This window comes from Pseudorasbora parva, chromosome 11, assembly GCF_024679245.1.
Source record: "Pseudorasbora parva isolate DD20220531a chromosome 11, ASM2467924v1, whole genome shotgun sequence".
NCBI lineage: Eukaryota > Metazoa > Chordata > Actinopteri > Cypriniformes > Gobionidae > Pseudorasbora > Pseudorasbora parva.
Window position 1 is genome coordinate 10,978,829 of NC_090182.1, and position 18,704 is coordinate 10,997,532.

Consider the following 18,704-nt stretch of genomic DNA (forward strand, 5'->3'; position numbering starts at 1 on the left):
ACTGTTGATGTTGATTATTGCAGCTGCTGACTGTTGATGTTGATTATTGCAGCTGCTGACTGTTGATGTTGATTATTGCAGCTGCTGACTGTTGATGTTGATTATTTTGCAGCTGCTGACTGTTGATGTTGATTATTGCAGCTGCTGACTGTTGATGTTGATTATTGCAGCTGCTGACTGTTGATGTTGATTATTGCAGCTGCTGACTGTTGATGTTGATTATTGCAGCTGCTGACTGTTGATGTTGATTATTGCAGCTGCTGACTGTTGATGTTAATTATTGCAGCTGCTGACTGTTGATGTTGATAATTGCAGCTACTGCTGTTGATGTTGATTATTGCAGCTGCTAACTGTTGATGTTGATTATTGCAGTTGCTGACTGTTGATGTTGATTATTGCAGCTGCTGCTGTTGATGTTGATTATTGCAGCTGCTGACTGTTGATGTTGATTATTGCAGCTGCTGACTGTTGATGTTGATTATTGCAGCTGCTGACTGTTGATGTTGATTGTTGCAGCTGCTGACTGTTGATGTTGATTATTGCAGCTGCTAACTGTTGATGTTGATTATTGCAGCTGCTGACTGTTGATGTTGATTATTGCAGCTGCTGACTGTTGATGATGATTATTGCAGCTGCTGACTGTTGATGTTGATTATTGCAGCTGCTGACTGTTGATGTTGATTATTGCAGCTGCTGACTGTTGATGTTGATTGTTGCAGCTGCTGACTGTTGATGTTGATTATTGCAGCTGCTAACTGTTGATGTTGATTATTGCAGCTGCTGACTGTTGATGTTGATTATTGCAGCTACTGCTGTTGATGTTGATAATTGCAGCTACTGCTGTTGATGTTGATTATTGCAGTTGCTGACTGTTGATGTTGATTATTGCAGCTGCTGCTGTTGATGTTGATTATTGCAGCTGCTGACTGTTGATGTTGATTATTGCAGCTGCTGACTGTTGATGTTGATTATTGCAGCTGCTGACTGTTGATGTTGATTGTTGCAGCTGCTGACTGTTGATGTTGATTATTGCAGCTGCTAACTGTTGATGTTGATTATTGCAGCTGCTGACTGTTGATGTTGATTATTGCAGCTGCTGACTGTTGATGATGATTATTGCAGCTGCTGTCTGTTGATGATGATTATTGCAGCTGCTGACTGTTGATGATGATTATTGCAGCTGCTGACTGTTGATGATGATTATTGCAGCTGCTGACTGTTTATCTTGATTATTGCAGCTGCTGACTGTTGATGTTGATTATTGCAGCTGCTGACTGTTGATGTTGATTATTGCAGCTGCTGACTGTTGATGTTGATTATTGCAGCTTCTGCTGTTGATGTTGATTATTGCAGCTGCTGTCTGTTGATGTTGATTATTGCAGCTGCTGACTGTTGATCTTGATTATTGGAGCTGCAGCTGCTGTTGATGTTGATTATTGCAGCTGCTGACTGTTGATGTTGATTATTCCAGCTGCTGACTGTTGATGTTGATTATTGCAGCTGCTGACTGTTGATGTTGATTATTGCAGCTGCTAACTGTTGATGTTGATTATTGCAGCTGCTCCTGTTGATTATTGCAGCTTCTTCTTTTAATGTTAATTATTGCATCTGCTGTTATTGATGTTGATTATTGCAGCTGTTGCTTTTGATTATTGCTGCTGTTGCTGCTGCAGAATATGTAAGGGTCTTGCTACTGCCAGTATATACACAGACACTGTGAGCACAGTGAACAGAAGACATGCTGCTGTTGTACAAAGCATACATCAAATAACCATTGCAGATTTATACAGGTGGAGCTGGGGAAGACGGAGGGTTTCTGAAAACAAGCTGCAAAATGCTGCGCAGATGCTGACCAAGTATCTAAAAGTTGAGCAGCAAGCTCATTTGCTACTTATACAGCAGGAATCCACCAACTGTGCTCTATAGATAATGATGTGATTGCAAGCAGATTGAGTTAAGGACCTATAAAACTGCACCAGTTTCATAACAGAACTTTGTATAGTAAAAAAAATATAAATAAGATTTAAATAAAAATAAAAGTGACAAAAAAAAGTGTGGATTATGGCTAAAATAAATTAAACTGCATACTGTAAAGGAGGTTAAAATGGATAACTATTTACTACTGTAAATTGTTCAGTTATTTAGTCATTTATTTAAGATAAACAAGTATATAATAAATATAGAGTGAAGAATCATTATTTTTCATTATTTGATCTTTATTTTTGCCTTCATTTGTTTGTCCCCAGTTTCTTCTGTTAGGGCGCAAATGCGTTCCATCGTCCTCTGAATAGTATGCTGAATGATTCATCTCTCCCCTCATGTAAGGCAAAACTCCTCAAATACATTCACACGCTTTTATCTATTAACGGAGAGCAGGTTTGGCATTTTCAATAGGCTGTGGCCGTTAATGACACCATTAAGACAGCAAATCTGCTCAGCCCACACTAATTTATTCATGAGCACACCAGGAACTCATCCTTTGAAATGTGCAATTGACCTTTCCACTGGCTTTTTGTACTAAAACAGCCGTTGTTCAGCCACGGTCAGGCTTATTACATGTTTTAACACATTGGCTGCTGTTGTTTGTTAAGTGTTCATTCATTATGTGACTGAACTCTTGCCAGAGACGTAAATGGATCACAATGTTTGAGGAGGATGTGGAAAAGAAAATAATCTGTATCATCTGGCTGCAGGCTTACAGATGAACTTTTTGAACAATGAACAGATGAACAAAGCAGCATCTGCCCTAATGATGCTTTCAGATTGTGTTTGTGAGCAGAATACTTCCACTCAGCCACCCTCTCTCTTCCTGTTTAATCAGGAAGCCAAGTGAGGTGTGTGCTTGGCTTTTTAATCTGCCTTCTACCCCAGATAACTAATTTTGACTCCCTGTAGACCTTGTGTAGTTTCAGTAAACAAGAACACATGAGAGCTGATTGAGCACACCGTCTCAGCTGAATAAATGTGTGTTGGGTTGGCTTCAAAAAATGTGTATTGGTATTCAAAAAATGTGTATTGATAATCTAGAGGCAACTTCCCATTCTTTTTTTTTTTTATTTGCACTGTTTTAAATCACTCTTCTAAAAGTAATTAGAAAAATATGGAAGACTGTGGTGTTCATTTAAAACATAATAACTTAAGATTAGAATTAGGTAGTGTGTAATGGTGCATTGCATTTGTTCAAGATTAGTTGTTGTTTATATTGCTAAAAATAGATTAAAAATGACTGCATTATTTTATGCTCAATTTAATCACGACAATGCAAGTGTACATTGTATGTGTTTTTGAAAGTTAAAAGTGAATATTAAAGAAAAATGCACACTTCTGGTATTGAATGAGGTGGAAAACAGTTTGCCATTTGTCATTTTTAATTGAGAATGTCCTGACTTGGCTCTAAATTGGCATTCCTTTTTGTGTGACATTAGCACAGCATTAGTGGAGAAAACAGTCCAACGTGTTTCCACTCCCCTTCAACCTCCTGTATGCCGCAAGCTGTGACCGCCACATGGAGGTGCGCATTTGGCTGTTTATCTCCCCAAAACCCTGTAGAGGACGCATAAATATCAGAGGTTGCAGTTGTGCAAGGAATTTCAAATTTTTGTGTTCAGGAGTAAAGAAGTGATGGAGCACAAAATACATTGTCCTGAAGATCTTATTAAAGTCGACATGAAATCAAAATGTACTTTTTATAATATACACACCCTTATTGTGCATGAGCCATTGGTGCATGATATTCTAAATAGAAAAAATAGTCTTTGTTGTCTGTTGAAAATATAATAACTTGCTTAGCCTCTGAAATAGTGTTGCACGATATACCAGGACTCGAAAAGTATTGCGATGCCCCGCTATTATAAACGGTGCGATATAGACTTTTATTAGTACCGGTACTTTAAGGAGGACAGCGCTAATATGAGCTGTATTTCTTAAAGGTGGGGTAAGTGTTATTTCAAAACCGTTTTAGAAAAAGGACTCGGGCTGAGTGAAATAACAAACTTGTAGCCAATCAGCAGGTAAGGGGCGTGTCTATGGTGAGAAGAGAGGCTCAGTGCGTGTCATTATTCAAAACACGAGTCACACAGGACGGACATTAGCCAAGAAAGAACTAATATATGCTGGCTTTTTCTTGAATATGCTTGTGTGTCATGTTCGCTTGTTTGTCCATTTGCGATCGCATTGTCGCTCACTACAGCGATGATAAAGACCCGTTTATTTCCACACCGTATGGAGCATCTAAAGCCCCTCAGTGTTTCAAGGTTTCAAGCGTCAGCTCATAAAATGTGTCCAACAGGTAAGATACTATAGTCCTAATATATGTTTGTTTCCTCTTTTCATCTATATAACCCATCCGGTCATAATTGTAATATGTTGTTAGCTGGACTATCGAGCTTGTATACTAAAGTTATCGTCTTGTTAATGAGAACTGTTTGTGTTTTTGTGATCGCTGTAACGCTAATCTTATAACTGTAATATGTTGTTAGTTGGACTGTCGTGTTTGTGCACTATCGAGTTGTTCATGAGAACAGTTTGTGTTTTGTGATCGCTATGACTCTAATCTTGTTATAACTGTAATATGTCGTAATATCGAATTGTTCATGAGAACGGTTTGTGTTTTTGTGATGGAAGGGGTGACTTTTTCATTGAATTTTCAACCTGGATTAGTTACACACAGATTCTGCCATAGTCGTTGTCTGGGTTACGTATGTGTGGGGCGGAGCTATCGAAATAGGGCCGAGACCTTTTTTGGGGGTAGGGGCGTGTTTGTTTTGGTGATTTGAAATATCCAAGGGGGTAATCTAGCACTCGGAAAGCGTTCCACCCATAGGGGCCATTGCTAACCAAGCCATCACCTGTTAGCATCCCATTGACTCCCATTCATTTTTGAGTCACTTGACAGTGAATAACTTTACATCTGAGACGTTTAAAGACTCCATTTGTCCATTGTTTATTTCTAAAGAAACACGACAATGTATAAAAGGCTCCATTGCCTTGTATCTTACACTATCGCCCCGCAAAAGCTGTTTTTGTAAAAATAGGCTAACGATTGCGGCATAACCAACGCGACTCTGTCGCACAGTTGAGAAATTACCGTATAGACAGGAGGAGACGCTCAGAAACAATCTTTTACTGTCTATGAGGCAGTCCGGGGGAAGTGGAGACTTAAAGTCTGATAAAGTCAAGGGAGAAGAATGGGGAGAAGCTGATAGTGAGCCAAAAGCAACGGGAGAAAATATTTAAACAACGTGATTCACTTTCCACAACTACTAGAAGACCTACAGCTGTCAGTCAGGTTGCTTACGTCACATCTACGTCGTCAAGCTCAGTCTGAGCCTGCGCAGTTCGCTCAGCCATCAGGAAGTGAGTGCCTCTGATTGGCCTCATTTTTCCGCCGTTGAAGTCAATGGGATAGCTCTGTCCATTTCTTTTACTGTCTATGGAAATATCAACAACGGTTATCAGATATCACTTACCCCACCTTTAGTTTGCGTTGATGTGTCCGGGCAGGTGTCAGGATGTGTGTGCAGAGCTCTGCTTCAACACTTCACTAAACATTGGAAGTAGAAGAGTTAAATATATACAAAGAAAGCAACAGAAATATGCGCGCATGAGAAGAAAAAGCGCGGCGCGGGATGAGCTCACACTGCCGGACTCTGACCTGAAGCGAGCACACCCGTTTTAGAGAACATGCGATCGCCATTCAGTTCTTTCGCGGATTATATTTTGGGTTTGAATAGTCAAAAATATGTAAAAATGCACGGCCTGGCAAGTATTCAGGTAAACACAGTCGGATGTCTTTAAATGGACTGCATTTATATAGCGCTTTTATCCAAAGCACTTTACATTTTTGCCTCACATTCACCCATTCATACACCGACGGCGATGTCAGCCATGTAAGGCACCATCCAGCTCGTCGGGAGCAGCTGGGGTTAGGTGTCTTGCTCATGGACACTTCGACACTTGACACCTTCTGGTTTGTAGACAACCTACATGAACCACTGAGCCACTGCCGCCCCATCTTTAGTGAGCGTGTACGTTACAGCTGAGGGAATGAGAGCCGTGCAGGTCTTAAGCCAGACCTAATATTCTGTGTGATTTATGTTAATCAAACACCAATGAAAAATAGAAAAAACACAGCATGCTTGGCTAAATAACTAAAATATATTTATTAAGAATCAATGTATGCTAGTTAAATTATAGAGTGAAGACTAATTAAGCAGTTTTATATTTGATTATTTAATTTCTTGCTTGATTTGCTAACTTACTGTTAAATACCTAATGTAGCTGAAAAGTTTTTGTCATATTGTTTGTAATTTGCATGTTTTTCTATTTTTAAAAACAAAGCTAGAATTAAAAATCGATTATAATTATAAAATTACATTTAAAAAATATTAAATTACTTGTATCATGAATTAAGATTTTGGTCGTCCCAACCTGTTCAGAAAGGTTAGTGAATAATAAGATGATTGAAAATGTGATCTTCTGTAAGGATGTTCATACTGGCATGCAGTTATTATAGCAATAAGAGGAGGGAATGGTCAAAAACCAGGGCAGGAACATGCTGGCCAAAGGAATTTTTAGTTAAAAAAAAAAATAATAATAATACGTTCTGTTGTCATATTATTCATATTATCTTTTTTTGTGTTTTTTTTTTTTTGTTGTTGTTTTTGTTTTTTACCGTGGTATTGATTTAGTATCGGTATCGAGGTATTTTAGTCTGGTATCGTATCGAAGTCATATTTTTGATATCGTGACAACACTACTCTGAAATTAAATTTTTGCCGTCTTTTTAACACCCACTTTTTTGATCAATTCTCAGTGGATACATTAAGAACATTATATATTTTACTCAGAATATTACATTATATATATTGCAGTAGAGTGCGATGCAGTGTGTTCTGTGACACGTTCCTCCAATAACCATCATTAAAAATAAGACAGAATAGTCTTTGTTGTTTTCACCCTTACACCATTTTGTGGTTTGTCCCTTTCGGGCCACTGTTGGTAAATTCTCGACACTGAATGAGAGCAATACACAAGCCTTGCCATTTCAGAGACACTCCGACAGTTCCTTTGCCCTTAAAATTGCAAAAGGTCGCTCAGATCTTTATGTGGACAGGGATATATAAGAGAACTGATTTTTGCTCAACATCTTGTACAATATTTTTAGATACAGGATAAAACAAACTGTTATGTGTAAAATGTGTGTTTTATAATATATATATTATAAAAACACACTTTACACATAACAGTGTATATATATATATAGAGAGAGAGAGAGAGAGAGAGAGAGAGAGAGAGAGAGAGAGAGAGAGAGAGAGAGAGAGAGAGAGAGAGAGAGAGAGAGAGAGAGAGAGAGAGAGAGAGTTCAGATGCTAAAGCCTCTAAAAGCCACTTTGATCAAAAATGAGATAACGATACTGAATAAATGCTCTCCGCATATAGTATCAATTTATAAAATACTTTCACTTCAAACCAATCCACTAAATCCCAGCCTCAGCCCATTCAGAAGTACCGGTACTTAGGTAGAAAAACCCATACATAGCCTGACAAAAATCCTTATTTTTAAAAATAAAAAATGGCAGACGGACTTAGAGGCTTTTGCATCTGAATTCTTTATATATAGCTCTTTCTGGCGTTGGCCTTGTGGCGTGAAGAGCTGCATGCGGATGCCTTCATTTAATTTTATGTTTTAGGAGTGTATATGGGGTGTCCTAAAATTTTGACCTCCTTATTTTGACTTTATTTGTGATTTGTTTATTATAATAGAGATTAAAAATAGATGGGTTTTTTTTCATAAGGTAATTTATACATGTTTTATTTCTAAGTTTCTTTTCTTTGTTATGTTGGCCTTGGGGCACCCTGAGGCTATTTCTCCTTTATTTAATTACTTTTTCCACCTTAAATAAATGTATACTTTTTGTGGAATTTAGATTTGTGTCTTTGGTGATCTGTCGGCTTGGGGGAATGTTCCTGTTTTACCAAATAGAGTTTACCGTCAACACCGTTGCAGGTCTGGAAAGATAGATTACCCATTATGAAATATGAAAAGAATAGGGCTGGGATAAACGATTATTTTTTAAACGATTAATCTAGCGATTATTTTTTCGATGCATCGATTAATCTAACGATTAATTTTTCCTGTCCGATTCGGTTACGATTCGATTCGATTACCGATTATCTCCCCATTAATTGCCTAATAGCAATTTATACATGTTGATTTAATTATCTGAATGAAAAAACGAATTCCTTAACATTGTAATATATGTTTATTGCTCTTAAAATTCCAAAGTAAGACTATACAATGCATTCAATAAAACCTTAAAAAAAAAAGTACACACACACACACACACACACACAAACACACACACACACACACACACAAATAAATAAGTATTAACCTACAACAAAGAAACATATTATACGATTTTTCTATGTATGCAACTCAGCCTACAGGCTATGCCCATCGATTAAATATCAACAAGTTGGTTAATCAAATCTGGGGACACACTGCAAGCGTGAGCGTCTCGGCTGCGTGGCGTGTCCGTTTTTGTTTCGGCTCACATGTTAACAGGTTGGAGTTTACACACTGCCTGTGACGCGCGGAAAACGCGTGCATGCTAGAAATAGAAGAGCGCCTATTTTTCACGTGTGTTGGGAGCGTCTCCAGGCAAAATAGAATAGGAAAAGATGTTTATATATAATTTTGACACGAATTCATATTATTAAATTACATTTTCATGTTTGAAAGTCTGTAGGTTTACATAAATGCAGATATAGGCCTAATTGTAATAATAAAAAACGTCAATTATCGATTTTGAAATATTGCAACTGTCAATACAGAACGAAATATTCTGTAGCCTAGTATTTGCCGTCAATACCATAGATATGTGGCTACTCCCGACGTTTTCTTTGCTGTATCAGTAGGCTATTTATGTTTAACATTAGGAATAGGGCTTCCCTCCGCATCAATAGCAGCAGCAGCGCCGCGTCAGACACGCTTCTAGTGTGCAAAGGCAGAAAAAACGCCACGCAGCCCCGTGGCTGACCCGCAACAGAAACGCCACGCGCATCCGTGGCATGACAGTGAAAAAAGTTACATGTAGAGTGCATTATGGGCGCCAATATTCCGTTTAAAACCGGAATAGTCCTGGGATGAAACTGCTCACTTAGAGGATGGATACCCTCGGTCACATCAGCGCGGTTAGACATTGAACATTTTAAATTTTAAACAGCTTATTATGTAGGTAACGTAGCCAATGTGTCCGATGCTTTCACTTGATGCAAACGTTTGTTTTTGTGATTAAAATACATCAAATATTACCAAAACGTCTTCCTGTGTGCAGAAATTTGTTTATGTAGCCGTGACAACAAAACGCGTGCGCGCCTGGAGCAGGCGCTCTTAACACAGACGCGCATGTGATGCTCCGTGCGCACCGCGCGCCAACCCCATAGACTGTGGCCAACCCGCAAGCCTTGCACTTCTGAAAGTCTGAGGAGCCACTCGTGTTGCTACCATAGATATACATAATAAATAATATACTTAATTACATAATATACTTTATTATGTACATCTATGGCATGCATCTATGGTTGCTACTACTCTCCGGCGCCGCCATCTTTATTTTGAATCTGACGAATCGACGCGCATATTTTGCGTCGACGTATTTTTTGCGTCGACGTCATCGATGACGTCGACGCGTTGTCCCAGCCCTAGAAAAGAATATTGAAAAATTGAAGTCATCTACGAAACACTCACCTATCACAGATGTATTAGAAATGTACTCTACAGTGTTCTAATTATCAATATTTTATCATTTCATCAAAACAACGAATGATTTTCTTCTGTCATGATTAATTTTTAAAGCTCTGCTTTTGTATCCATTTAGTAAGAATCTCACCATATCAGACGGGGTAATCAAGCAACAAATTTCATATTAGAAATTATGCTGAATTCCATTTGTGTGATGAGAGCAAAAGGGATTAGCATGTGCTAATGAGCATGCGATGAGCCAAACAAGGAGAATTCTGGCCAAATCATTTGTGCTTGGCATTGGACATGGACGGCAAACACTAAAACTCAGATCCATCATTATAAAACAAGTACAAACGGGCCATTTAGAGCTACTAGAGAGCAGAAGAGATAGACACTGAGGACCCTATAAAATAATAAGTGCTACATCAGTACAGTACATGCCGCAAAATATTATCAGTATCTCCTCTTCAAGGTTGTAGAGCTACTTTGAAGGAGTCCAAATCACTCACTCGTTCCGACTGCACCAACAGCTCGTCTACAGGACGACTTCTAAAGGATCAGATGAGAGACAGTCCTTCAGGGTTTCAATGAAGAGCTCAAGAGAGAGAGCAATCTGCCCCACCGCTGGTATCAAATGACCTTCACTGCACAAACATATCCATCTGTTGTGTCTGCAAAGATGATGACAGACAGCCAAATCGTGCCTTATAATTAAGTAAAAATGAAGCAGACATCAAACGCTTAACGATCCGTCTCCATTAATGCCTGCGCCGACATTTACAGGATTTTACTAGCAAAATCTACTGAAGGACAGACAACCAGTCATACATCTTTAAGCATTAATAATGGATTGACTGTTTTCAAAAATAAGACATGGTGCAAGGTAATGTTTATGATACTTTGCCATATTTGCAATCACACATGATAAATACACAAATGATTTGTCATTTCAGCTGACAGTCATAAGAGTTTGACAGATGATGTCTATAAACAGAAATTCAACACATTTACAAGCTGTCCAAAGTTCAATACAAAGCCTTGGCAAGCATGAAAAGTCTTTTTTTTTTTAAACTTTCACTAATTAGCAAAAATATTTCTTCGGCATGCATGGCTGATTGAAGTATTCGAATGCTTTTACACAATGATAAAAACCAAAAACTAAAGTTGACAAAAGAACAAGAACAATCAGTAATAATTGGCAGGAAAATGAAAGGCATGCTCATCTGAATGCTGTGATGAAAGGTTTGGCTGTCATTAGGCAAACGTGATGGACGCCCCAGTCAGTGTTGGCACGGCATTTATGAAACATGACATATGACCTTTAAACGGGAGCGTGTATTAATCAGAGGCTGAATGAATGCATGCAAACTCATTAACAACATTTGGCCTTAGTTACATATCTGATCTCTGAGCAATATTTTTCATGTCCGTATGGGGCAACGTGAACATTTTTGAAGAATTAATTAGTATAATTAAAACAGATTTTAAAGTAGATTAAAGCAACGCTTGAACGTGCAAAATGCTCAGGGTGTTGCTATATAGAGTGTTTTGCTGTTACTAAGGTGTTCTGAATGTTTTTCGAAAGTGCTTAAAAGGCTAAAAAAGCCCACCCAAGTCTCTGGACCTGTTTACACCTGTATTAAGATGCAATTTTGAGTAGATGACACTAAATACAGGTGTAAATGGAGTCTTAAACCACAACAGATCAGCTTCTCTTAGCCTGACCTAACGCATAAACATAATGGGAAGTGCGATAGCCAGACAAAATTTAAACTGTCGGCTGAAGACCCAAGTTTGGTTTGAAGTTGAAAAACATACCAAGCACAAGTTCTCTCACCATTCCTAATTTCTAACTCGCCACGTTCAGTGTGGTCTGGCGGCTGTCAGAGAAACAAGCTACTGCTCTCCAAAGGTTTTCTTCGGGCTTGATCATATGTAAATTGCACAAGCTTAAAGCCCATACATTTACCTGCTCATGGACCCTCCCCTCGAAGAAATCAAGACAGAAGTGATCGAAAGTGGACAAAAGAGAAGGATTAAAAGACCAGGTGGAAACGGGAATGTGTCTCTGTCATCTACCTATCTTTGTACAAGGTGTTTTTCTGGTCTCGGGTCAATTTAAGTTTATGGCAGTGCTTCTCAGCCAAGGGAACCTCAAATAATTTAAATAGAGAAAAAAGGTTTAGAATAATTTAAATTATCTAAAAATCGAATTGTAAGCGAACATCATGTTTCTCATTTTCATGTACAGTACGGAAAGTATTCAAACCCCTTTGTTATATTGCAGCCATTTGCTTAAATCATTTGAGTTAATTTATTTCTCATTAATGGACACACAACACCCCATATTGACAGAAAAACACTGAATTGTTGACATTTTTGCAGATTTATTAAAAAAGAAAAACTGAAATATCACACGATCCTAAGCATTCAGACCCTTTGTTCATATTTAGTAGAAGCCTTTTGTATTTTGATCTATCCATCTTTTTGGGAAAGATGCATCACATTTTTCACACCTGGATTTGGGGATCCTCTGCCATTCCTCCTTGCAGATCCTCTCCACTTCTGTCAGGTTGGATGGTAAACGTTGGTGGACAGCCATTTTCAGGTCTCTCAAGAGATGCTCACTTGGGTTTAAGTCAGGAGTGAGAGAGTTCTTGTGAAGCCACTCCTTCGTTATTTTAGCTGTGTGCTTAGGGTCATTGTCTTGTTGGAAGGTGAACCTTCGGCCCAGTCTGAGGTCTTGAGCACTCTTGAGAAGGCTTTCGTCCAGGATATCCCTGTACTTGGCCACATTCATCGTTCCCTCGATTGCAACTAGTCATCCTGTCCCTGCAGCTGAAAAACACCCCCACAGCATGATGCTGCCACCACCATGCTTCACTGTTGGGACTGTATTGGACAGGTGACGAGCAGTGCCTGGTTTTCTCCACACATACCGCTTAGAATTAAGGCCAAAAAGTTCCATCTTGGTCTCACCAGACCAGAGAATCTTATTTCTCACCATCTTGGAGTCCTTCTGGTGTGTTATTTTTAGCAAACTCCATGCAGGCTTTCATGTGTCTTTTTTTTAATTTTTTAACCATGGCCAGATCTGTGCCTTGCCACAATTCTGTCTCTGAGCTCTTCAGGCAGTTCCTTTGACCTCATGATTCTCATTTGCTCTGACATGCACTGTGAGCTGTAAGGTCTTATATAGACAGGTGTGTGGCTTTCCTAATCAAGTCCAATCAGTATAATCAAACACGACTGGACTCAAATGAAGGTGTAGAACAATCTGAAGGATGATCAGAAGAAATGGACAGCACCTGAGTTAAATATATGAGTGTCACAGCAAAGGGTCTGAAGACTTAGGACCATGTGATATTTCAGTTTTTCTTTTTTAATTAATCTGCAAAAATGTCAAAAGTTCTGTGTTTTTTTATGTCAATATGGGGTGATGTGTATACATTAATGAGAAAACTTAAATTATTTTAGCAAATGGCTTCAATTTAACAAAGGGTCAAAAATGTAAGGGGGTCTGAATACTTTCCGAACCCACAGTATGTCCTCAACAACTCTCATTTTTATTTAAGAACCAAAACCTGGGGCCGGTTTCATAAATTGATAAGACTGAGCTTAGTTATTCATCAATTTTGTTTTCTTTAAGATTATTCATAAATTTTTGATTCAGTTACAAAAAACTAATAATTGTATACTGAAAATTAAAACAGCTTAGAATATCATCATGTCTAATAGAAGACCATGGAGTAAAAAAAAAGGGTTCAGAACCTCAAATCTATAGGATTTATTTCCTTAAATTGTAACAGGGTGTCTGCGGGGTCTTAAGTTAATAAATCCATTTTGGTGTGTGTGTCATAGCTCACGTTTTTTCCAGGTTTCTCACATATTTTAGCTCTTTTCTTGCTGTCTTAATATTTTCCTGTATTTTTGCGCTCTAACTGTGTTAACTCAGAACGCGTAACAATCTGTGTCTATGAAGTGGTTTGCACTTGGGTTGCTAGACCTGTGTGTGTGCGCGTGCTTATCCTGGGTGCCATGACAACAGTGCAAGTTATAGTAATACTGCCTTCACATGCTCTCAGAATAATAGTAACAGCACATAAATGAACATCCTCACATTTTGAAACTTGAATGTAATGGTCTCGTAATCCGAGCTCAGTGTTTTGACTGAATAATATTTCTTTCTGAATAATAAATCTTATAGTATATGCCTCCTGAACACTTTCCATATATGGCGCGCATCTTGATGTATCATTGCGTGATACTTTTGTATCCTTTTCGTAAAGTTTTAACCTGGTGGCTATTCATTGCCATTATAGGAACGATTGCGTGCAGGACGGTTTTTTTCTTTTGCTTTTGAGGTCTGAAAAATATAGAAGGGCATTAGAACAACATCAGGGTGAGTTAAAGAGGGCTTTATTTTTTTTCATTTCAGGGAGAATGATCAGTTTTATTTGTACAAATTGTATGTATGCAACATTATGTTGTATAATTACAGTTTTGCATGATAAATGTTCTTAAAACTACATACAGAATTTCTTTCTTTAAAAAATTTAAAAGGGTGTGGTCCTTGTCAAGACAATCTCCTGAACTCCAAACTGAATGTCAGAATGGGAAAGAAAGGTGCACTGTAAAAAATTTCCTGTAGAAATTACAGTAACTTACTGGCAGCTGGTTGCCAGTAACTTACTGTAAACTAACTTACAGTAAAAATACTGTATTACTATTTACAGTACAGTTTTTCTTACTGTAATTTGTTTTACAGTAATATATATTTTTTACTGTGAAACTTACAGTAATTTTATTAATTTACTGTAAATCATTTCCCACTTTTCCTTTACTGTAAAACTGTACAAATTGCCAATTACTATATTTCAACAGGTCCTCATAAATAACAATAAAAAGAAGCAATGACAAATGCTTAATTTTTTTTAAATTTTGTTTTTAATCATTCAGTTGTAAAACTTTGTTTTCTGAAAGCCTGCAGCAACTTTTAAACATAACATTTTTAAGACTATTCATGAACAGATTCAGTCATAAAAACTTACAAATTCCAAAGAAGGGCTGTACAGTAAAAAAAAGAAAGTAAAAAAAGTCTACACATAATAATAAACCAGAACAAGAAGACAAAGATTAATAATAACAGAAGAAGAAAAAAACAGGAAACAACATTTAAGAAAAAAGTTTTTGCTTAGTTATGGAAGCTTGTTTCCGCCACAGAGTGAAAAATAAAAAAGGTAATTGCAAAAAATACAAAAGATACCAATCACATCGTGTATAGAGTCAGTGGGCGGGCTTAACATAATGACGGCAGAGTTGCGCTTGCGTGCCACTAGTAAACACAGAAGCTGGAGAACGGCGGTCTTTCGAATCAGCTTTGACCGCGACTCTGGAAGACTTGGAGTTAAGCTTTTCTCTGAGAAAAGAACAAAGAACGGCACTGAAGTCATTCTTAAAAAGGGAAGATGTGTTCAGAGTTTAGCCGTCCGGATACGGCGAAAGTTTAATATATCAACTAGCTCCACTTCACGTTGCTCTGGTTGGTGTAGCGCTATACAATTGCGTGCAGAGGGAGTTTGAAAGACAACCGTTTATCCGCCCCTCAGATTGAGCCGTCAATGGTGAGTTTCCAGACCAAACATCTTGATGTGGGTCTGGCTTGTCAGGCTACTATCTTTCCACTTCTTTTGCTGACCTGGAACTTTGAGGAGCACTTGCTGTGGTCGGGGTTAATCCTCACAGTGGACCTTTACATAAAAGAAAGAATTTGTAAGATCATTTAATGTGTAAAAACATTTTAAACATTGGTGTCATTTACTCACACTTATGTTGTTTCAAACCCATTAGACTGGTTCATTTTCAGAATAAAAATAAATTAATGTCTCACTCTCTCTTTATTTTTGTCTATCCAGTCAACCAAAGTTTTTTAGCATCAAGTGCATAAAGACAATGTTAAAGTAATCCATATGATTTGAATCCATATGCACTTTATGAAACGGGATATTTTGGTTAAGTGGACATCAGTGGATGGACAAAAATTATGAGATTAAAAACATGTTAATTTGTTAAAGTTTGGAACAACATGAGGGTGAGTTAATAACAGAAGTTTCATTTTTGGATGAACTATTCATTTAACTCTATTAAGATAAGAAACACAGACTGAAACACTGAGATTGCAGAATAAGTTATGGATGTGTTCATGGATTAAAGGTGAATGTTTGTTTTCATTTTTTGAGTTCCTACATTGCATTGATTCACATTCATATACCATGAGTCTTCGGCACAAACGTGATTCATTCACGTAGTGAGTGTAACCGGTCTTTAGAGCTCCTTGATAACTATTCAAACAGCTTATAACAGCACAAAAGAAGCCTTAAACTTATTAAAGATGTAAAAGTTTGTTCATATACATTTTATTTAATAAAAAATGAATGCAATTACTACTGTTGTCAAAAGTACCAACTGAGGTACCAAGTCGGTACTGAAATTCAAAAAATGTGATAATATTTGCATTTCTGAACGGATTCTTAAACACCTCTGATTCACCATAGTGTTCACATGCTCGTAGTATATCTGTGATTGGAGTGAATGCTAGTAGTCACATTTTTTTAATTTCAATACCAACTTAATTTTGTAGATGGTACTTTTGACTACACTAGTAAGTACACAAATCTACAAAATGCATAACATTGTTCTACTGGTTTTTGAATATTCTATACATCATAGATATTGTGACTTTAAAAGGGATAGCCCACCCAAATACGAAAGTTTTCATCACTTCAAAATATTATATGTAAACATCTTCAAAATATCTTCTTTTGTGTTTCACTGAAGTAGTAAGTGATGACAGAACTTTCATTTTCATTTGGATTGCATTTGGTTGGACTATCCCTTTGATGTTTAATATTATAGCATAATGCAAGATGTACTTACCTCTGAAAACTCCAAAGTATTGGTTGCTTCCACTTGGTACTCGATGTTTCAATTGCCAGCATCAATGCATTTTTCTGTGTAGAACTGAATCCCCTAAAATAATAATAATACATTGATAAATGTAGTGTTTAACTTTTGAAAAACATTTCACATTTTATTTTGGTGTCAGTGACAGTATGTAGATGGAGCTTTTGTTATTAGTTTAAAAGGATAGTTTACCCAAAACTGACAATCATAATTTACTTAGGCCTACCTTTGTTATTCAAAAATGATTATCATCATTTAGTTACCCTTGTTATTCAAAACTTATTAAGGAGATGTTAAGCAGAATATTAAACATGGATGAATAATGAACATGCTACGAATAAAGCAACATGTTTGCTTTTAAAAAACTATCCTAGAACTACATGATTCTGGATAAATTGACAATCAACTTTTTTTGTTACAAATAGAGTTCACATTTCTCCCATGGTTATGCAATTATAACAATTATAAACAACAATTATAAATAATATGAAATTTACTAGAGGTGCTGACAAAATATATTATTGCTGCTATCCATTTAAATGTTTAATTAATTTTAATTATTATTAATAGTTAATACATACATCAGTATATTAATCTCTTTTAATGAAAATGATAAATTATAACTACTATAAATACTTTTTAGAGCCAGAAATCTGACATTGACATTAATTTATATATATATATTTATATATATATATATATATATATATATATATATATATATATATATAGAGCATCTCGAATGTACAATCTTAGATATGAAGAAACGAGGGTGGAAAAAAAGATCAGATACGAAAAGCTCTGGCTTCGTGTGGACAAAGACTAGCCCATTTGGTCCATTACAGCCTTCGCTGAATCTAGAAATCAGATCGTGCTGTTCCGATCTGTTCGTTATGTGATCCGTGGCCTTTCTGTGTTTGCGGTAACTTGCATGTGTGACTGAAGTGCGGAGAGGCTTTGGCACGTGCACGGGGATTCAGGAACGAACTCCCACACGCAAACCTGAAGTTCGCCATGTTTTTGTGCCCTTTGGCATAATTAATAAAGGCAAATAAGACGCCACAGTGCTTGCATACGAACATTGCGTGTTTTATTCTAACAACAAATGCATGCTGAACATTTATATGGGGTACGTAATAGGTTATCGGCAGACGATTGTGTAACTTAGCGGGGGTAAATGACTGACTTTTAAACTAACGTTAAACCCACAAAAGCTCGTTTTTTCACGTGAACACTCACCTGCTCATATAATGTGTTCGTCAAACCTAAGACAGAGACCAGCTTATGTCCATATTTTGATGGTGAAACGTCCATAAAAAGGAAATAAAAAAAGAAATATTAATATTTGGAATGAGTGGCGCCACAAATCTCTCTGAGCTCTCACAGTCTCTCCACACAGTAACGTTGTATGTGAGGTGGCGTTGTTTTTTTCTTCTTTTTTTGTTAAACTACAAATATAAAATAAACAAAGAATAAGTAAGAATATTTGCACAAACCTTTGCAGCTGACATGTTCTTGCATCTGTGCCTGTCTTCTTTTTTCCTTCTCCAAGCGGAAATAAAAGCCTTTCTGTGATTGGTCAGGTTTCGCGCTCATTTTTCTCTCGCCAAGCAAGCCGTTCTGTGATTGGTCAGGTTTCGCGCTCATTTTTTTATACTGTATTTTGATTTACAGTAAATTAAAAATACTGTATTTTAGTGGTGCCAGTGGGAAATTTCCCACAATGCAACTTTAAAATACAGTAACATACTGTATAACTGCCTTACAGTAAAATACAGTTCATTTTACAGTTAATTACTGTGAAATTTACAGAAATTGCTAACAGTGTGATTTCAGCAATTTTAAGCGTGGCATGGTTGTTGGTGCCAGACGGGTATTTCACAATCTGCTCAGTTTCTGGGATTTTCACGCACAACCATTTCTAGGGTTTACAAAGAATGGTGTGAAAAGGGAAAAACATCCAGTATGCGGCAGTCCTGTGGGCGAAAAT

General features: G+C 37.2%; 1 long non-coding RNA gene across 2 annotated transcripts; it reads right to left on the bottom strand.

The window, feature by feature from the left end:
• Window positions 1-14,746: 14,746 nt before the first annotated feature.
• LOC137092207 (uncharacterized) lies at window positions 14,747-18,465 on the bottom strand. 2 transcript variants are annotated; one of them, XR_010908184.1, is made up of 4 exons: window positions 18,211-18,465; window positions 17,954-17,995; window positions 16,688-16,780; window positions 14,747-15,501 (listed from the first exon to the last, which is right to left on the bottom strand). It is a non-coding gene; the product is annotated as an uncharacterized lncRNA (long non-coding RNA). The 2 variants fall into 2 exon arrangements; XR_010908183.1 differs by having other exon boundaries at window positions 17,954-18,465.
• Between the last annotated feature and the right edge of the window lie 239 nt (window positions 18,466-18,704).